General features: G+C 50.4%; 1 long non-coding RNA gene across 1 annotated transcript in view; it reads right to left on the bottom strand.

Annotated features, from left to right (window-relative positions):
- LOC137480448 (uncharacterized) overlaps positions 1-17,245 on the bottom strand; it is a 213,451-nt gene that overhangs the window by 91,040 nt on the left and 105,166 nt on the right. The gene's annotated exons all lie outside the window — the stretch shown is intronic.

Below are 17,245 nucleotides of genomic sequence, written 5' to 3'. Positions count from 1 at the left end.
GCTGACACTGCGACAGCTGTGTGAGGACAGCGGTGGCAGCAAGAGCTGCGGGACTGGCAGAGGGCAAGGCACCATGGCCCTTGCTCTGCGCCTCTTCCTCCTGCTCCTCCTGGCTGTGGCCCTGCCTGCCAGGGCTGCCCAGGCTGCTCCGCTGCAAGCATGGGGAGCAGGTGAGCCGGCAGCCTGGCTCCCCTTTCCCGGGACAGCGCTCCCTGTTCCCCGGGAAGCGCTGGGGGATGCTTTTCCCCTGGGCTTTAGGGAGAGTTTCTTTTGTGGGAGGAAGAGAGACCCCGGGGACCCTGGGCAGCCCCATTTTCCTCTCCAGAAATGTTACACGGGGCAGGGAAAGAGGGTGGAGAGTGTCCAGGAGCCAGCCCAGAGATTCCCAAGCCCCTGTCCAGCTTTGGCCATGTCCATTCAAATCTGGATCCCATTGCCTTACCTGACCCCCTTGCAGTGCCCAGTTCCCAAAGGCAGAGGGGGATCCCAGCACACCATGGAAATGGGTCTGGTCTCTGCTTCCCTCTAGATTTGGATCGCGAATTGAATCATTTGCAAGTGCTGGTGAATGGCACTTTAAAGATCATGGAGAATGCTGGAGGCAAGTTCTGAATTTCCCTTTTTACTGACAGAATAATCAGGGTCAAGGTGGCAAAGAGTTCACTCATCTGCCATTTTCATTAAGGTTAAGTCAAGGTTGAAGGATTCTGACAACCTTGCCCTGCTCCCTTCTTGAGCCCTGAGTGACTCCACAGGATCGATGTCAGTGGGAGGAAGGAGCATTTAGCTGTTCATCTTCCTCCTGAGTGCAATGCCAGTGTGTGCTTCCGTGTGCTCTGTGCAGCCACAGAGAGGAGCAGACAGGGGAGGGGCTGGCCCGGGCCTGTGACCCAGGGCTGAGCCTTGGTGGAGCCTGAGGATCTCCTACAGCGCCACGGGAGCTGTTCTGTCCTGCCTTTCTTTGCAGCTGAAGCTGTTGGTGAAGGTGGTCCAGCTTCCCCACCCATAGCCATTACTGAGCCTCTGGGAGATGGTGAGGGTAGGTCAAGGCCTTTCCCCCTGGGAGAGCTGATAGCTCAGAGCCCAAAGCTCGGCCAGGGGGCCATGGCTGCAGGTGCCAGGACAGAACCATGCACGTGTGTGCCCTCGCCCTGCACCATCCCCTCAGCGCTCCTGCAGATCCGTGCTGCCGGTGCAGATCTGCAGAGGTGACAGGAGCTTCTGTGGCTGTTGAGTTACAGGTGTGTCTGCAGGGAGGACTTTCCCAGGTCCTTTGCTGGTTACTGCACGCAAGCCCAGCTCCCGTCGCAGGGGTGAGTAGTGTGTCCCTGGTGACCCCACAGGCTGAGCACTGGTTTTGTGGGATCCATTCCTGGGAAATGGAACTATGTTGCTCTAAGGTCCTCCAACAGGAAAAAACAAAGCTACAGGACACAAGAAACCGCACGAGCCATCTGAGCACATGAGGCAAATGCTGAAGGAAATGCTGCAGGCAGGACAAGGTGGGTGCATTTCCCTCAGCCTTCCCCAGGGACTCAGCATCCGGGGCCTTTCCCTGCACATCTGGACACGCCGTGCCCGGCACAGCGGGAAGGGATCCATGGCGGCCTGGCTGCCCTGCTGCTGCTTTCACGGCCTGCAGGGCTGTTTGCCAGCCTGGCCTGGCTGCAGCTTCTCCCCAGCCTCTGCAGGAAGGCATTTGGCACCAGCTGACAGGGAGCCCAACCTGCAGCATGGGCCATGCACACCCTGAGATCCCCTGCAATTTCCCAGTCTCTGGATAGTTTAGAAAGGGCACCTGTTTGGAAAGTGGAGGCCGCTGGCCTACCCGAAAAGTTTATAGGGATTTCGTAATTCTTAACCATGACTTTGACAAGCATTGCCTCCTGAAGATGCCACCTTCCCAGTGGGGAACAGCCCCACCTGATCCAGCTGTCCCTTTTCCTTTCCCCAGAGATGGAAGGAGAGGCTGTGCTGAAGGCTGAGTTTCCCGGAGGAAGCAGTGGCTCATTGGCAGCCCCTGCTGCAGGAAGGGAGGCGATGCCAGGCACAGTCACAGGAGGTAATTGCTGTGCCTCTGGGCCTGCTGAGCCCTGCTGAGGCTTGAGCTGCCCTCTCTGCTGCTTGGCAGTGCGGGCACAGCCTGGACAAGACCGGCACAGCCCAGAGGAATCGTTATGCTCAGGGCATTCGGGTACTGAGCAGTCCTGCTGGGGTCCCTCCATGGAAGACACGTCCCTAAACCTGGGAGAGACTGCACGGAGTGCCCATAGTGGGGAAAGGGCAGAGGGGAGAGCAAGGCTCCAGTGTATCCTGAGAGGGCCTGGCTCTGTGTCCTTGGGCTGCGGGATTTGTCCCAGGGGAAAGAGGGATGGAGAGATAGAAAGTAGGAAGGGAGTGAGAAAGGGCAGGAGGGATGGCCAGAGGGATTGTTCTGGCACTGCCTGCTGCAGTTTTCCCCAGTGCTTTAGCAAGAGTTCCAGCTGTGGGGGAGAGAGACCCCTCAGGGCCCTGGGCTGCTCCAGCCGCCCCTCCAGGGATGTTGCCAGGGCAGGGAAAGAGTGTGGAGAGTGACCAGGAGCCAGGCCTGAGCTCCCCAGGCCCCTGGGCACCTTTGGCCGTGTCCATTGTCATCTGGCTCCCACGGCCTTACCCAACTGCCTTGCAGTGCCCATTTCTCAGAGGCAGAAGGGGATCCCAGCAGACCCTGAAATATGTTCTCATCTGTGCTCCGTTCTAGATGAGGTTGATGGGAAGGCTTCTCCATTAGCTTGGCTGAATGAAATTCTGAAGCCCTTGGAGCCTCCTGCCGGTATGTTCCCAGTGTCTCACCAAGGAATAATTGATGACAACCTGGCAGGACCCAGGTGACAGAAGCTTCTGTGGCTGTTGTGTTACAGATGTGTCTGCAGGGAGGATTTTTCCTGTTCCTTTGCTGATTCCTACACACAAGCCCGGCTCCCATCGTGAGGGTGAGTAGTGTGTCCCTGGTGACCCCACAGGCGGAGCTCTGGTTTTGTGGGATCCATTCCTGGGAAATGGAACTACGTTCTGTTAAGGTCCTCTGAGAGGGAAGAACAAAGGCACAGGAAAGAAGAAATTCCGTGAGCCAAACAACATCCTGAAGCAAGCTGTGATGGAGCTGCAAAAAGAGCATGGTGAGAGCATTTCCCCCAGCCTTCCCCTGGGACTCAGCATCCAGGGGCCTTTCCCGGCACATCTGGGCATGCCGTGCCCGGCACAGCGGGAAGGGATCCATGGCGGCCTGGCTGCCCTGCTGCTGCTTTCACGGCCTGCAGGGCTGTTTGCCAGCCTGGCCTGGCTGCAGCTTCTCCCCAGCCTCTGCAGGAAGGCATTTGGCACCAGCTGCCAGGGAGCCTAACCTGCAGCATGGGCCAGGCACTCCCTGAGCTCCCCTGCAATTTCCTGGTCCCAGGCACATCCTGTGGGGTGGCTGCTTGGAGAAGGAAGGGCTATAGCCAGCCCCAAGGGCTTGGGGCAATCAGGACTTTCCTGATCCTTATCCATGTCTTTGACAAGTATTGCCTCCTGAAGTTTCCACCTTCCCGATGTGTAATGATTCCATCTGATCCAGCTGTGCCTCTTCCTTTCTCAAGGGATGGACAGAGAGGCGTTATGGAAGGCAGCATTTCCTAAAGGAAGGGAGGCAATTCCAGGCATGGGCACAGTCACAGGAGGTAATTGCTGTGCCTCTGGGCCTGCTGAGCCCTGCTGAGGCTTGAGCTGCCCTCTCTGCTGCTTGGCAGTGCGGGCACAGCCCAGACAAGACCGGCACAGCCCAGAGGAATTGTTATGCTCAGGGCACTCGGGTACTGAGCAGTCCTGCTGGGGTCCCTCCGTGGGAGAAACGTCCCTAAACCTGGGAGAGACTGCACGGGGTGCCCATGGTGGGAAAGGGCAGAGGGGGAGAGCAAGGCTCCAGTGTGTCCTGAGAGGGCCTGGCTATGTGTCCTTGGGCTGGGAGAGGTTTTCCGCGGTCAGCTGGGTGAGCAGGAGGGAGGGACAAAGGTTGGGAGGGATAGTTGTGGCACTGCCTGCTGCAGTTTCCCCAAGCATTTAGTGAGGGTTTCCTGTGTGGGAGTGAGAGAGCCCCAGGGCCCTGGGCTGCTCCAGCTGCCCCTCCAGGGATGTTGTACAGGGCCTGCAAAGAGTATGGAGAGTGACCAGGAGCCACAGGCTCCCACAGCCTTACCTGACCCCCTTGCAGTGCCCAGTTCCCTAAGGCAGAAGGGGATCCCAGCACACCATGGAAATGGGTCTGATCTGTGCTCCCTTCTAGACTGGGATTACGAGTTGGGAATGCTGGTGAATGGTGATTGGGATTACGAGTTGGAAATGCTGGTGAATGGTGATTGGGATTACGAGTTGGAAATGCTGGTGAATGGTGGTTTGAAGACTTTACCAGAGGCTGGAGGCAAGTTCTCAATGTACCTTTCCTGACAGAATAATCAGTGTCAATGTGGCGAGAGCTCACTCATGTGGCATTTCCCTTAAGTTCCCCTGAAGGTTGATCAGTTCTGGAAATCCTCCCCTGCTCCATTCTGGAGCCCAACAGTGATCCCACAGGATCGCTGTCAGTGGGAGGAAGGAGCATTTAGCTCTCCATCTTCCACCCATGTGCCATGCCAATGTGACCTTCCGGGTGCTCTGTGCAGCCACGGAGAAGGGCAGAGAGGGAAGGTGCCGGGGCCCGGGGCTGTGCCTTTGGCAGCTCCTTTGCTGGCCCCAGGGAGCCTGAGCTGCTCCTGCTGCTGCTGCCAAGCCCTGGCCCAGGCTGGGGCTGGGTTTAGAGCTGCTGGCAGCTCCAGGGAGTCCTTTCTCCCCCAACTGCCCCGCAAGGGGCTCCTTCCATCCCAGTGTGGGGCCACTGCTGGCACGCAATCCCCCTGCCCCTGCTCCTGAGTGGAAGGCAGAGCTGAGGGAGTGCCTTGGAGGGCACCAATCACCCAGGGGCACTCACTGCCACTCTGGCCTGAAGGAGAATCTTCAGCAGAGTCACAGGAGCTGTTCTGTCCTGCCTTTCTTTGCAGCTGAACCTGTTGCTAAAAGTGATCTGGCTTCCCAACCCACGTTCAGGATTGCGCCTTTGGGAGATGGTAAGGGTAGGTCAAGGCCTTTCCCCCTGGGAGAGCTGCCAGCTCAGAGCCCAAAGCTCGGCACGGAGGCCATGGCTGCAGGTGCCAGGAGAGAACCATGCACGTGTGCGCCCTCACCCTGGGCAATCTCATCCGACTTCGGCTCGGGACTGGCAGTTGTTTGGAGGAGGGGGGGCCCTGGCCCAGCCCTAAAAACCCAGATGTTTTATGAATCTTATTTCCATTTTTGCTAAGCATGACGCCCTAAAGATATCAGCAAACAAATGGGTGATTGTTCCACCTGATCCAGTTGTTCTTTTTTGTTTCCCTAGTGACAGACCAAAAGGCAGGACAGAAGGAGGTGTTTCCCCAAAGAAACAGTGGCCCATTGGCAGCCCCTGCTGCAGGAAAGAAGGCGATGCCAGGCACAGAAACAGTCACAGGAGGTAATTGCTGTGTCAGGCTCAGCCGGGCTCAGCCCTCTGCGGGGCTGTGTGGCAGCAGCTCTTCCCCCAGGCCCTGCCCTTGCACGGCCCGGCAGCAGCCAAAGCTGGAGCCGCCTCAGCTTCGAGGCCTCTGGAGCTCGTTCCCAGCCCCAGGGAATCGGGACTTGGGCACCAACGCCCCTCCCGCGGCAGCTGCTCCCGCAGCTGGCCCTGAGTGCCCAGAGGCCCAAGGCACAGGAGCAGCCCCGAGCGGGAGCCCTGCTGCCAGCCCAGGGCCAGAGCCAGCCCTGGCTCCTGACTGGGCAGGGGCTGCACTGGCTCCTGACAGGGCCTGGCTCTGTCCCCTGGGGCTGGGGGAGCTGTCACGGGGCAGGGAGGGCCAGGGCTGGCAGGGGCTGCTCAGGGATGGGTTTGGCCCCTGTCCCTGCAAGCAGCGACTGCCCAAGCAGCTGCGCTGGCCCCGGGCTCTCCTCCCGGCCGGCCGGGCTTTGCTGGGTGGCACAGCCTGTGCCGAGGGGCGGCAAGGTGCCTGCAGGCCCCAGCTCTGGGGGAAGCAGAGAACGTCCTGGCCGTATCCACTGTGCTGCCAGCTCAGCAGTGCAGCACAGCGCGGGCTCACGCTCCCCATTGCTCCCACAGATGCTGCCGGCCCCACAACACCTGTTCCAGATTCCCAGAAGGGCATTGGAACGGGTTTCTGTCAGGGAAGCGGCTGCTGGCTAGGGTTAACGGCAGGCATGCTTCTTTTGGAGCTTGTCTTCATTTTATGCTGTGCCGGAATTTGGAAGCATTGGAAGAGAAAACGGTGAGTGTTTTGTTCATCATTCCCTCAAACAGCTTCTTTTGGAAGCCTAATGTAGACAGGGAATGTTCCCAGTGAGGCTGCAGTGGAGCTGTGGCCGGTCCGTGGTTGTCCAAAGAGCTCTGCTGAGGGTTCTGCTGCTGCCCAGTGCTTTCATTGGCCTCTTCATTGCTGGGCCTTGTCCTGGGGGGCCCGCTGGGGCTGCAGCCAGTGCTGGCTCCCACTGAGGCTGCCTGGCCAAGAGCAGCCCCAGGGGCACAGGGCGGACGCAAGGCAAGTTCTCAACAGTATTTGGGCAACACAGTTCAGGACAGGACAGTGCTTATTTAGTAGCTCATGTAAAGTGTCATGGTAACAGTGATGTTACCGGGCAAGCAAGTTTGCTCCAGTTCTGTGTTTAAACAAATCCAACCTGATGAAGGTTTGGCTTTGGCCTTGAGGCTTTGCTCTTTGTGTGAGCCCTGTTCTGGATTGATTCCAACTCAGTCTAGGAGCCAGTTTTGGGTGAAGGCTCATCCCAACCCTGACCCTTGGCAATTCTGGTCTCAAAGTGACCGCCGAGGCTGCACTGCACATGACTGGGGTTCAGGGCTCCATTATCAAGGGGCTTTGAAAAGTTTAAATTACTGTATTCTAGTATTTGGTTTTCTTTATGGAATTCCTTGACTTTTTTTAAGCTTAGTTTTTAAAACAAATTTATTTCCAGTGCTTCTTCCAGTTATTGTGTATAGTGAATGATGGCATAATTGCCCAATAGCTGAATTAGAAAACAGTAAGTACTATAAAATGAAATAACTTTTACACACTTATGTCTTTCACAGACTCATGAAACTTATGTTGGTTTGATGCGACCAACAGAAGAGTTTTGCTCTGCTTTTAATTCAAAGAAGAAGAAGAGGTGGAACCTGTTGAGAAGAGTGTCTTCACTTCATAGCTAAAGCAAATTGCCAGCGTGCTTTTTTTGCAGCCCTGGGCAGGAAGATAAAAATCGATCAGCAGAAAATACTCGAGTGAAGGAACTGATATAAATTAGGGACTTGGTCTGTTTGCTCCCTAAGCCCTGAGTTCCTCAGAGCTGCAGCTCCCTGCTCCCTTTGCAGACAGAGGCTGGCTGTGGATGGCAGTCACCTGTCTGGCCTGGTGCACAGCAGGTGCACACACGAGCTGAGGGATCATCCCTGCACACCCCATCCTGGCAGAACTGAGCTCCTTGATGAATCTGACACGGTTTTACGGCATGGCAGCAAAAGAAGGCAAAAGAAAGGCTAGAATTGGTACCATTCAAACTGCTCTATATTTTGCCATGTGTAATGGTGATGGGAACTACAAGTTTCCTATTCATGCACAATTTGCTGTCTGAGAGCACTCCGGTCTCAGATCACAGGGGCTTGCAGCTCTGTGTCTGAGATGACTTTAAAAACAAAAACAACCTTTATGTGCAACACCTGTGTATCAAAACTTCACAATACAAATCACAAGCTGATTTCAGCTGTTAAATGGATGGAAAAAAACCTAAAAAGCCAAAAGCAAAAGCAAAACTGTGACCAAATAAAACAGGCAAACACAACAACCACCAGGAAAACAACAAAACCAACACAAACATCCCCACAAATCCAGAAAAAGATAAAAGTCAGGTGAAGGAGGCAGAGATCCAAGAGCAACAAATGGGCAGAGGAACTACAGGAAGGACAGAGAATAAGAAAGGAGAGATAAGAAGTGCCTCTGGCATCAAAGTAGCCAGGGGATCTGAGATAGTGTTCTCACCCTTCTGTTATCTGTATTTTAGATAATTCGTGCTTGTGAGCAATAGATGTATGAAATATGTTATATTGGTAAGAAATATTCCTGTAAGATTTTTAAGCGCCCCAGCCGGAGACGGGACGGTTGCTTCACAGTATTTCAAAACCACAGCTGGCGGCAGGGAGAAAAGGACCTAAATTGCAAACAAATGGACGTGGCCAGCTCGGAGATGGGTGCTTCCCCAAGGTGGTCCAAGGAACACCCGGGTGAAGAACACACGATAAGTAGCCGAGAGTGAGATAACCAGAACCATCAGAGAGATACATCTGAATACCGAACTCCGGGAACAGGATCATGGGTGATCATCACTCTCCAGAAGAGTTCTGTTCCACTTGCCACAGTGAAGGAACAGCACATGAATAGGTGCAGCCCAGAAAAGAAGAAAGGGACTTTGCCTCAGGCAAGAAAAACCCTATGAAAATCGCTCGGACAGAACAGTCGGGGTGAACATAGGGGACCCTATGCTGCAGAGGTCAGACCTGTGTCTCACCCAGCGCCAATCCCGGGCTCGGCACTGTCCTTTTTTGATAGTGGCTTTTCATTGTTATTCTCTAAACTTATATTTGGACCATTTGACAAATTTTCTTTAGTTAATAAATTGGAGCATTCATTTATAACAATCTTGGTGGAGAATGTGGGCATCTGATTTGGGGGTCCAGGGAAACCCTTTTTTTGTCCGTCTGGCCCCCCGGGCAGCTGCCGCTGTAGGTGTCCCGGATAGCGCTGTGCTGATGAGGCACAACCTCCCTGGGTCCCTCGGGCTAACTCCCAGCCGCAAGCAACCTAAGCGAGCACTATTGAGTGATTTCAGCTCTGTGAGTTCAGCTCTTAGTGATTTCAGCTCTGAGCTCACAAAGGTGCCTCGGCAGACGCAGGGATTGAGAGAGGAGAAGCTTGTGTAGAGTTCCGCAGCGGTGTCTATATTATCAGGGTCCTTTGAAGGGTTCCAGCGACAGCTCTTCCCCTGAACTGGGCAGAGATGGGGGTTTATGTAGGCTACTGGGGTGTTGGAAACTGTCCAATGGCCAGGGCCGAGGAGAATACGACCTATAGCCTTACAGAGAGATAACAAGGGTCCGAAGACGGAAGGGGGGCTACTCTGGTCCACTCAACATGACTCTGCATTTCTTGTCTTAGGCGGGTAACCGCCAGGGAGGCCTTGCAGGGCCTCTGACTGCTGCAAGACGGGACTGGGGAGTCCCGTGGAACCAACCAGATTTTGAACTCAGAGCCTGAGTCACTATCAAAAAAGGGGGATAAAATGGGCCCAGAGCTTTCGGGAACTTGGAGCAGAATCTCTGAGTCCGCGGTTAATTTTTTCACTCATAAAAATCCACGTGCACGAAGAATCCACGCGGATAAAAGGACCGTAAGTATCGCGTGGTTGAGTGAGGGGTGATCGAGCGTGTGTGTGAGACATGTCGCTGTCAAGGGACGAATGCGGACCCAAGACCGCAGTTTCACTATCCCGCGAGAAAAGTGGTCGGTCGCGGGGGAAGCGGACGGAACCGGGAAAACTCATTTCACACGTAAAGCCTGCAACTCGGGGAGTTCAGGGGTTCGATCACGGGCGGACCGGGGAGGGAGGGTGCGTTCTCGGGTGTTCGAGAAGTGGTAAACCTCTTCGGTCCAGGACTTTGGAAGTACAGAAAGGAAAAGGTAAGAGAGCTCATTATCAGCCAAAAATCCACAAATCGGTTCGCTGCGAGGCTAGTAGGCTTGTAAACTTGAACAAAAAACAGGCATAAGTACAGTGCCAGTTAAATTTTTTTTGTTTCCTTCTAGAACTCAGCAAAGAGTTACAGTAAGGAGATGTTAGCAAAATTGCTTGTTGTATAAGTTTGTGGGTTTTTTTGTGGTTTTTGGTTTGTTTTGTTTTTTTCCCCCTTTTTACCATGTCCTAAACTCCTGGTCTCAGGGTATTAAATTGCTTTCTGCTGAATGGGATAGTTGGCTTGATAAAACCAAGATCTGTTAAGACCTGGGTCTGGTAGCTGCAGTTAATCTAGTGCAGGCGATAAGAATGAAACTGCACTTTGGCATCTGAGTTTGTATATAACCCTCTGAAATGATGTGCTATGAGCAAATGTGTAGAAGAGCTGGCAGGGCCTTAACAAACTTGCCTCTGTTCTGTCAGAGTTAATTGGGTATTAGCTTCTCATAGGATGAACACTAGCTGTGTGTTACTGAGAAATGCACTCCTTGTCTCAATCTGCCACTCTCCCTCCAGGGAAAAGGTGCCGGCATCCAGGCTTTGTCCCCAGACTACTGGTAGAACTTAAATGGACCTTTTAGGTGCCAGATGCTATACCTGTGTTGCAAACACCTGGCTCAACAGCTTCATCCTAAAATGATGACCTAGTAGGAAACAGCTGGATTTGTTTGGTGTGGTGCTCTTGGGGTTGGTTCTTGGAGCTGCTCTGGGCAGGGCCAAGAGTTGGCTTTTATAGATTCCCGTGTGTCCTTTCCAACTCAGTGTACTCTGTTGTTCACCTGCAGCAGGTTTTGCCACTCACCTCTGACAGTATTCAGTGACGTTCAGGAGCTCCTATGCATAGTATTTGTTCTAGAACAGGAGTTTTGTTATCTGTTTCTGGCATGTTTTCTGCAGGTGCCGGATTTGCTCTGGTTGACAGTTGCACAGTTGACTGCACTGTGTTAGAAAGTGCTGCCTTCCTGCACTCTGAGACAAAGGGCCTTCCCAATTTTCCTGTCAGTTCCTGTGTGGCCTCATTCAAATGTCAGCACACTGTTAACTGCTGCAGGGATTAAACTGTGTTTTGGCATCTCTCTGAACTGAAGATCAGTGACCCTGGTGTTTGAGGGGTCTTTTTTTATCTGACTTTGCAAAAATAATTTGTTTTTCAGTGGTTTTGGGGTTTTTTTGGAAATGTGCTTTTCCTTTTTACAGCATCATTCCTGTGAGGGTGAGGGGCTGCCAAATTATCAGCTCTTCAGGTGTTTCTTGAGTATGTTCAGTACAAAATCATGCTCAGTGTGCACTCTGTTGGCCCTTTGCTGGGTCCATTGCATGATGTGCTGCAGTCAGTAGACCTCTTCACTTGTCATGAGGCTTCCATCTGTGACTGGTTCAGGTTGGACCCACAAGGAGCAATTTTTGTATAAACAAATAGTGGCTTGCCCTTAATTCAGGATGAGCTTCACAAGTCAGTGATAACTTTTCATAAGATTTTAAAAGGTGCCTATATTCTTTGTAAAGGACCTGATGGCAGTTATGTTTCTGCCTGTGGCTGGACTTCTAGGAGACCTCTTTTCTATCAGCAGGCCTCTCAGATGACCAGAGGCAGTACTGTCAGTAGTAGGACCCATTCTCCTTGCTTCTTCTCTCTTTATGGTGTTTTAGCTGGGTTGAATTGATTCTGCACCGTTTTGAAAAGCATAGTCACTTATCCTAAGACTTTTAGATTAGTGAAAAGTGTGTAGCATTTTCAGTTGAACATGAACAACAATAATGTTGTATTGCTAAAAAAAAAAAAAAGGAAAAAAAAAGGGGTGGGGGGGCTATTTCCTCTTTTCCCATAATCAGTCTTCATTTTTCCACATTGCTGTTAGAGCTGTTGAACAGCTTTAGACTCCTCCCTTGGATGAATGAAGAGCACAACAGTCCAGGTAGCGTTTGTTGCTTGGTTCCAGTAATGAGCATAGCTGAGGGTGTATCTACAGCTTCCTTTGACCTCACCAGAATGGTCTGCAGAGAGATGGGAAAACTGACAGGCTGTGCAATGCTCTTCTGAAGCAGGAGTGCTGCCGTGTTGCTGTCTGACAAAGGTTACTGTAGCATTTTTATAGAGTATTGGGACACATCTCAGTTGTGGTAGAGAGAATTTGCTACCCCAGCCAGAGGAAGCTGAGTTGAACTGGGTAATAGCTGTACCTGGAAGATGTGCCAACTTGCTCCTAATAATTTAAGCATTAACACATCACAGTAGGAGCAATGTAGATACATGTTCTTTCCCCGTTCTGTAAGAAAGGGATTTTAGGCTGTGGAGCAGATTGGCTACCTTCTTTTTGTATGGAATGATGGGGTAGATTTTCCTACTGAAGAAAATAATGATTGTGTGTTCCTCAGAAACTGTTCAAGAGGAGAACATTTTAAGGGGGCAAGTGGCAGTGGGCAGTTTTGAGTTTTGTTTTTTGTTTTTGTTTTGTTTTGTTTTGTTTTGTTTTGTTTTGTTTTTTTGTGTGTTTTGTTTTGTTTTTTTTTTTTTTTACCAGCCCGAAAGCTTATAGTGGCTGGGAATCATCTTGGGTCAGACCCACAGTAGACAAAGGAGGACAGCCAAGGAAGAAGAGTGGGGGTATTCCTCCTAGATGCCACCCTGGGTAATGTGCTAGATGGCTGGAGTAAGTGGGAAAGGGCTAAAGGGCTGGAAGTTGGATCAAGTGAGGATGATTTGTTATAGGACAGAACATTGGCCAGAGAGGAAATTACAATAGGGGTTCATAAAGTGGCCCTAGTGTAAAAGTGGAAGTGGGTGTTTGTGTAATTTATCAGCAGATATGTGGCCAGGGGAGCCCTGGTTCAGAGGAAGTGGAGTGTATTACTTGCTGGAAAGGATTCTTGGAGGGAGATTCTAAGGTATACAAGAAAAGAGAAGGGGATTGGAGGTGTCAGAATCTAAGTTGTGGGTTGCTAAGCCAAAGGTCGGGTGTCTGGGGCACAGGATCATGAGGGGGGAAGAAAAAGAAGAGGATGGACGGTAGATTTTTGAAGGGTATAGTGAGAAGGTGAAATTTCTATAAAAGTGGTAAAATTGCAGAGGCTTATAGAAGGGAAAAGGAAGTCAGAGTATACAATAGTAGATGGGAAGTCAGGAAAAGTGGTAGCGTCGAGACCCCTAGGTGCCAGTTGTTCAGCACCAGTTTGTGAACTGTGTGCAGTTTTACAAACACTTAAAAAGTTAAAAAAGGAAGAGAGGGGCGATTTTTACTGATTCTCAATACACTTCTGGGGTGGTCCACACCTTTGGAAAATTTGGGAAAAAAAGAAGCTTGATCAGCACCTGTAGACGAGGGTTGGTTCATGAGGAATTAAAAAAAAAACAAATCCTAGAAGCTATTAGGAGACCAGAAGCAGTCCCAGTAGTACATGTCAAGAGACACAATCTACTCCCATTGAGAAAAATTCCAGCCACACCGGGAGTTACTAGCTCCATCAATGTGCCACTTAACATCGGGGACATCAGAGCCTTCAGAAAAGAGATGGGCAGTTTGATAGATAATCCCTTAGAGGTGTCAGACCAGTTAGACCAGTTTCTGGGGACTTGTATTTATATCTGAGATAACATGCAAACTAAAATTTGTTTAGAAAACATGGGATAAAAAAGACAAGAATTGTAAAAACAGAAGATGGTGACACAGAGCACCCCTTTAAAGTTCTCTATACGTAACCTGGAGACAAAGTGCTTATAAAAGCCTAGAGGGAAGCCCCCCTCACCCCTCACTGGGAAGATCCTTTTATTGTCCTTTTAACCACAGACACAGCAATTCAGACAGCAGAAAAAGCCTGGATACCTGGAGTAAAGAAGATCGAGCACCAGGAAGAGACACCTGAGGAAGAAGTCACCTCTCCCCCTGGAGACCTGAAGTTAACCCTGTGCTGGCCAAGTAAATGACTGATAGTGATCTGATAAGGTGCACTGAACCACCAGGTTGTGATTGTTGTCCCTTTGTGCATTTTAAGTGTGAATACTGTGATGAGGTTTGGCTGGTACACTGTATAAAGAGATTCTGGCCAAAGGGCTTGTGTGATGTGCCTGACTAGCCATGTTTTAGGGCTCGCCACTCGTCTGGGTATAATGAAAGTAGACTCCTGGGTGTGGTTTTGCCTATTCCAAAATGGGCTGAGGGGAAAATTAAAGTAAAAAGCTCAAAATCATTACTGTTGAGTGCCAAGGGTTAAACAAAGTATCCTGCAGTCAGACTCAGTCAAACTATCCAGGTAGGGCATCTTTAAACAGAGGTATGCGGCTCGATCCAGGTACAAAACCACAAAAGACTATTCCTGCTGCTGAGAAGATGGTTTACCCCGCCGCTGGTGGCAAGCCAGTGGGCGAAGGCAGAGGCAGAGGAGTTTTCATAGTGGGGGTCCTGATGATCCTGAGTCTAGCAATGTGCCTCAAAATTAGTATGCATTCAAGTTACTTACCCTGCATGGATGTACGAGGCCCCAGTGTAAACAAAACGGAGGAAATGTGGATATTCTCAGTTCAGTCAGAGAGAAAAAGAGAAGGTTTTCTAACCAGGCGAGAGCCTGGGAGACAGTTGGGAAAGAATGTAAATAATTCTCTCATCTATCTTGTTGTTCACATTGTTCATAGATATGTTCTGCCACCGTGCATCATTCACTGCACACCAATGATGTTGTGAAAAATGCATATTTTATGATTGGCTTTTCGCAAATATTAAATTGAATACTATATGTATTATGTTATATTGATTAGAAGTGCTGTATTAACATTTTAATAGTATGGTAAATTTAGTTTTGTAGTTAAAATAGAGCCTATGTATGTGGGTTTTTTTTTTTTTTTACTAGCTCAAGCAAGAGATGAGATAATGAAGAAACTCTTCACACAGAGATGACAATGATGGGGGCCCATAAAGAATTACTGCCTCCTTATCGGAAAAGACAAATATTCTTCCACCTTCTCTCCGTCTGTATGGAACCACCAGGATTAAGGGGAAGAAGTTGACAAAAACCAGAAAAGTTCTTAATTTGCAAGGAATTTATGCATCATGTATGAGATGTATGAATATGCAACAGGCTACTGCTTTTAAAGATTATTCCTTTGTTCACAAGGTATGCTTATCGGGCTTAAGTTCCCGAGAGCATCCGGACGTCCGTAATTCTTTGCTTTTTATTGTCTTGTAATTGTCCTAACTCTAAATTTTCATTACTCTAATTGTATTACTATTTTTATAACTATTTTATTATTATTAAACTTTTAAAATTTTAAAACCAAGTGTTTGGCGTTTATTACAAACGGTAGCAGAGGATGGTTCCTAACACCTCTCTGCCAGTGCCTTAGGAGAGTCAGAGTGAGGGAGACGCGTCCTGCCCTGATTAGGCGGCCTAACTGTGCTCCCCTGGTGCTACCGACAGATGCAGGTTCCGATCCGATGGACAAAAGGAGACAATAAAACAAAGAAAAGGGAAAGGATTCCCTAAAACCGCGGAAATTAGCCCCTATGACCAAAGTGTACGCAAAGAACAAAGACCCAAGGACAAGGGATAGGTAAGTATTTGTTGGGATGGGGTGGATAAGGGGGGGATGAATGTGTGTGAACGAGAGGCGGGCTGGGTACCCCAGACCTGCTAAGAGATTGCGGCGTTTCTTATGCTGCGTTTCCGTCTTTTTCGCGAGAAAAGCGGCCAGTACAGAGATGAAGAGAATGATAAAAGAGTGAGAGAATCCCCCCGGGGAAAATTAGGATTGCGTCTCGGGGAAGGAGTGGGACCCCTTGGAGAGAAGAAGCCGAGGGTGTTCCTGGTATAATCCATTGGGGAAAATAAGAAGGTAAAAAGGGGCCTTTAAATTTTTTTTTGCTAGGTTGAATTGAATGGGCTGGGTTGAGGGATTAATACTCAAGAGCACCCAGGGTTGCTGCTGGGTTGAGATATTAATCCTCAAGAGCAGCCAGGGTTGAATAAAAGTCTGCTGGGTTGAGATATTAATCTTCAAGAGCACCCAGGGTTGCTGCTGGGTTGAGATATTAATCTTCGAGAGCACCCAGGACTGAGTAAAATTTTGCCGGAGTGAGGGTACACCCGAGAGAATCTGGGGTTGGGAACAACACAGCTGGATTGAGGGGTATCCAAGAACACTGGGACTGGCCAGGGACACCTAAAAGTGTAATAGGTGTGTTGAAAAATAAAAGGTACCTTGTTGTTGTGGTTGTTTTGTTGTGTGTGTGAGTAAGTGAAAAATAAACTTGAGTGAATGGGGACGAATGAAAGTATATGTAATGCAGATTGCTTATTTTAAGCTTTGTTGTAGTTCCTTGGAGGAAAGTGTGTTGTGTTGAGGGGTGGTGTGAGAAAAAGGAGGGTTTTTTTTGAGAGTGTAGTCGAAGGAAAAGTGGTATTTGGGTAGGGGGAGGAAAGTGAAAAACAGAGGCAGGGGGTGAGTAGATAAGATCTTGAAAAATGGGACAGAAATCCAGTAAGGAAAATACAGGAAAGAAAAAAAAGGAGTAAGAAATTATCAATAGAGATACCCCAAGATAGTCCCCTGGGAGTTATGTTAGCCAACTGGGGAAAAAAAAGCCCTTGTGCAAGAAAAAAGGACAAAGTAAAGATGATACAATTTTATATGCTTGAATGGCCAAACAAAAGAACTAAGATCTGACCATGTTTATTGGCCTAGATATGGTTCTTTTGAAAGATGGATTTGTCAGGCTCTAAATGTATTTGTAAACTCAAAGGAATCGTTTAATTCAGAAGAATCTGCCACGTGTTGGACAGGGGATCTTAGGAAAATAGAAATCTTTAAGGTATCAGAAATCCCCGAAACAAAACAAGAAGGGAAAAAAGGGAAAGAGAAGGGAGGGGAGCAAGAGGAAAAAAGAGGAAAAGAAAAAGAATGGGATCCTTTGCAGGTTTTGCCTCCTCCCTTCCCATTCACGCCTGCACCGCCTGCGGCCCCAGCACCGGTTTCGGGTCCCAGCGAGCTGCTGCCTTCAGCTCCGCCGGCCCCGGTGCCGGCGCCTGTCCCGGTGCCTGTTTCGCCACCCGCAGCCTCTGTACCAGTCCCGGTCTCGCTGCTCGCGGCTGCCCAACCGGCCCCTGCCCCCATCCCGCCCGGCTGGTCCGTGGTCGCTCTGCCGGCCGCGCCTGGCGGGCTCTCGCCCGTCCCGTCCGTCCCGTCTGTCCCATCCTTGACAGCTCCTCCTGTGGCTGTTTCCTCTGCCCCATCCCCAGCGACTCTGAGACTGTGCCAGCTGCGCTGGGCACCGCCGCTGCTGCTTCGCCTCTGCTGGGAACAGCTGACCCTGCCGCCATTAACCACGCTCCCGGCTGGTATCCCCTGGAAATGCCCCCTCGTTTGGCGGTTCCGGCAGCAAACCCTGCCCATGCTCCC

Source organism: Anomalospiza imberbis, chromosome 11, assembly GCF_031753505.1.
Source record: "Anomalospiza imberbis isolate Cuckoo-Finch-1a 21T00152 chromosome 11, ASM3175350v1, whole genome shotgun sequence".
NCBI classification, from domain to species: Eukaryota; Metazoa; Chordata; class Aves; order Passeriformes; family Viduidae; genus Anomalospiza; species Anomalospiza imberbis.
Note: the sequence above shows the minus strand (reverse complement) of the source record. Positions and strands in the feature narration are given on the sequence as shown.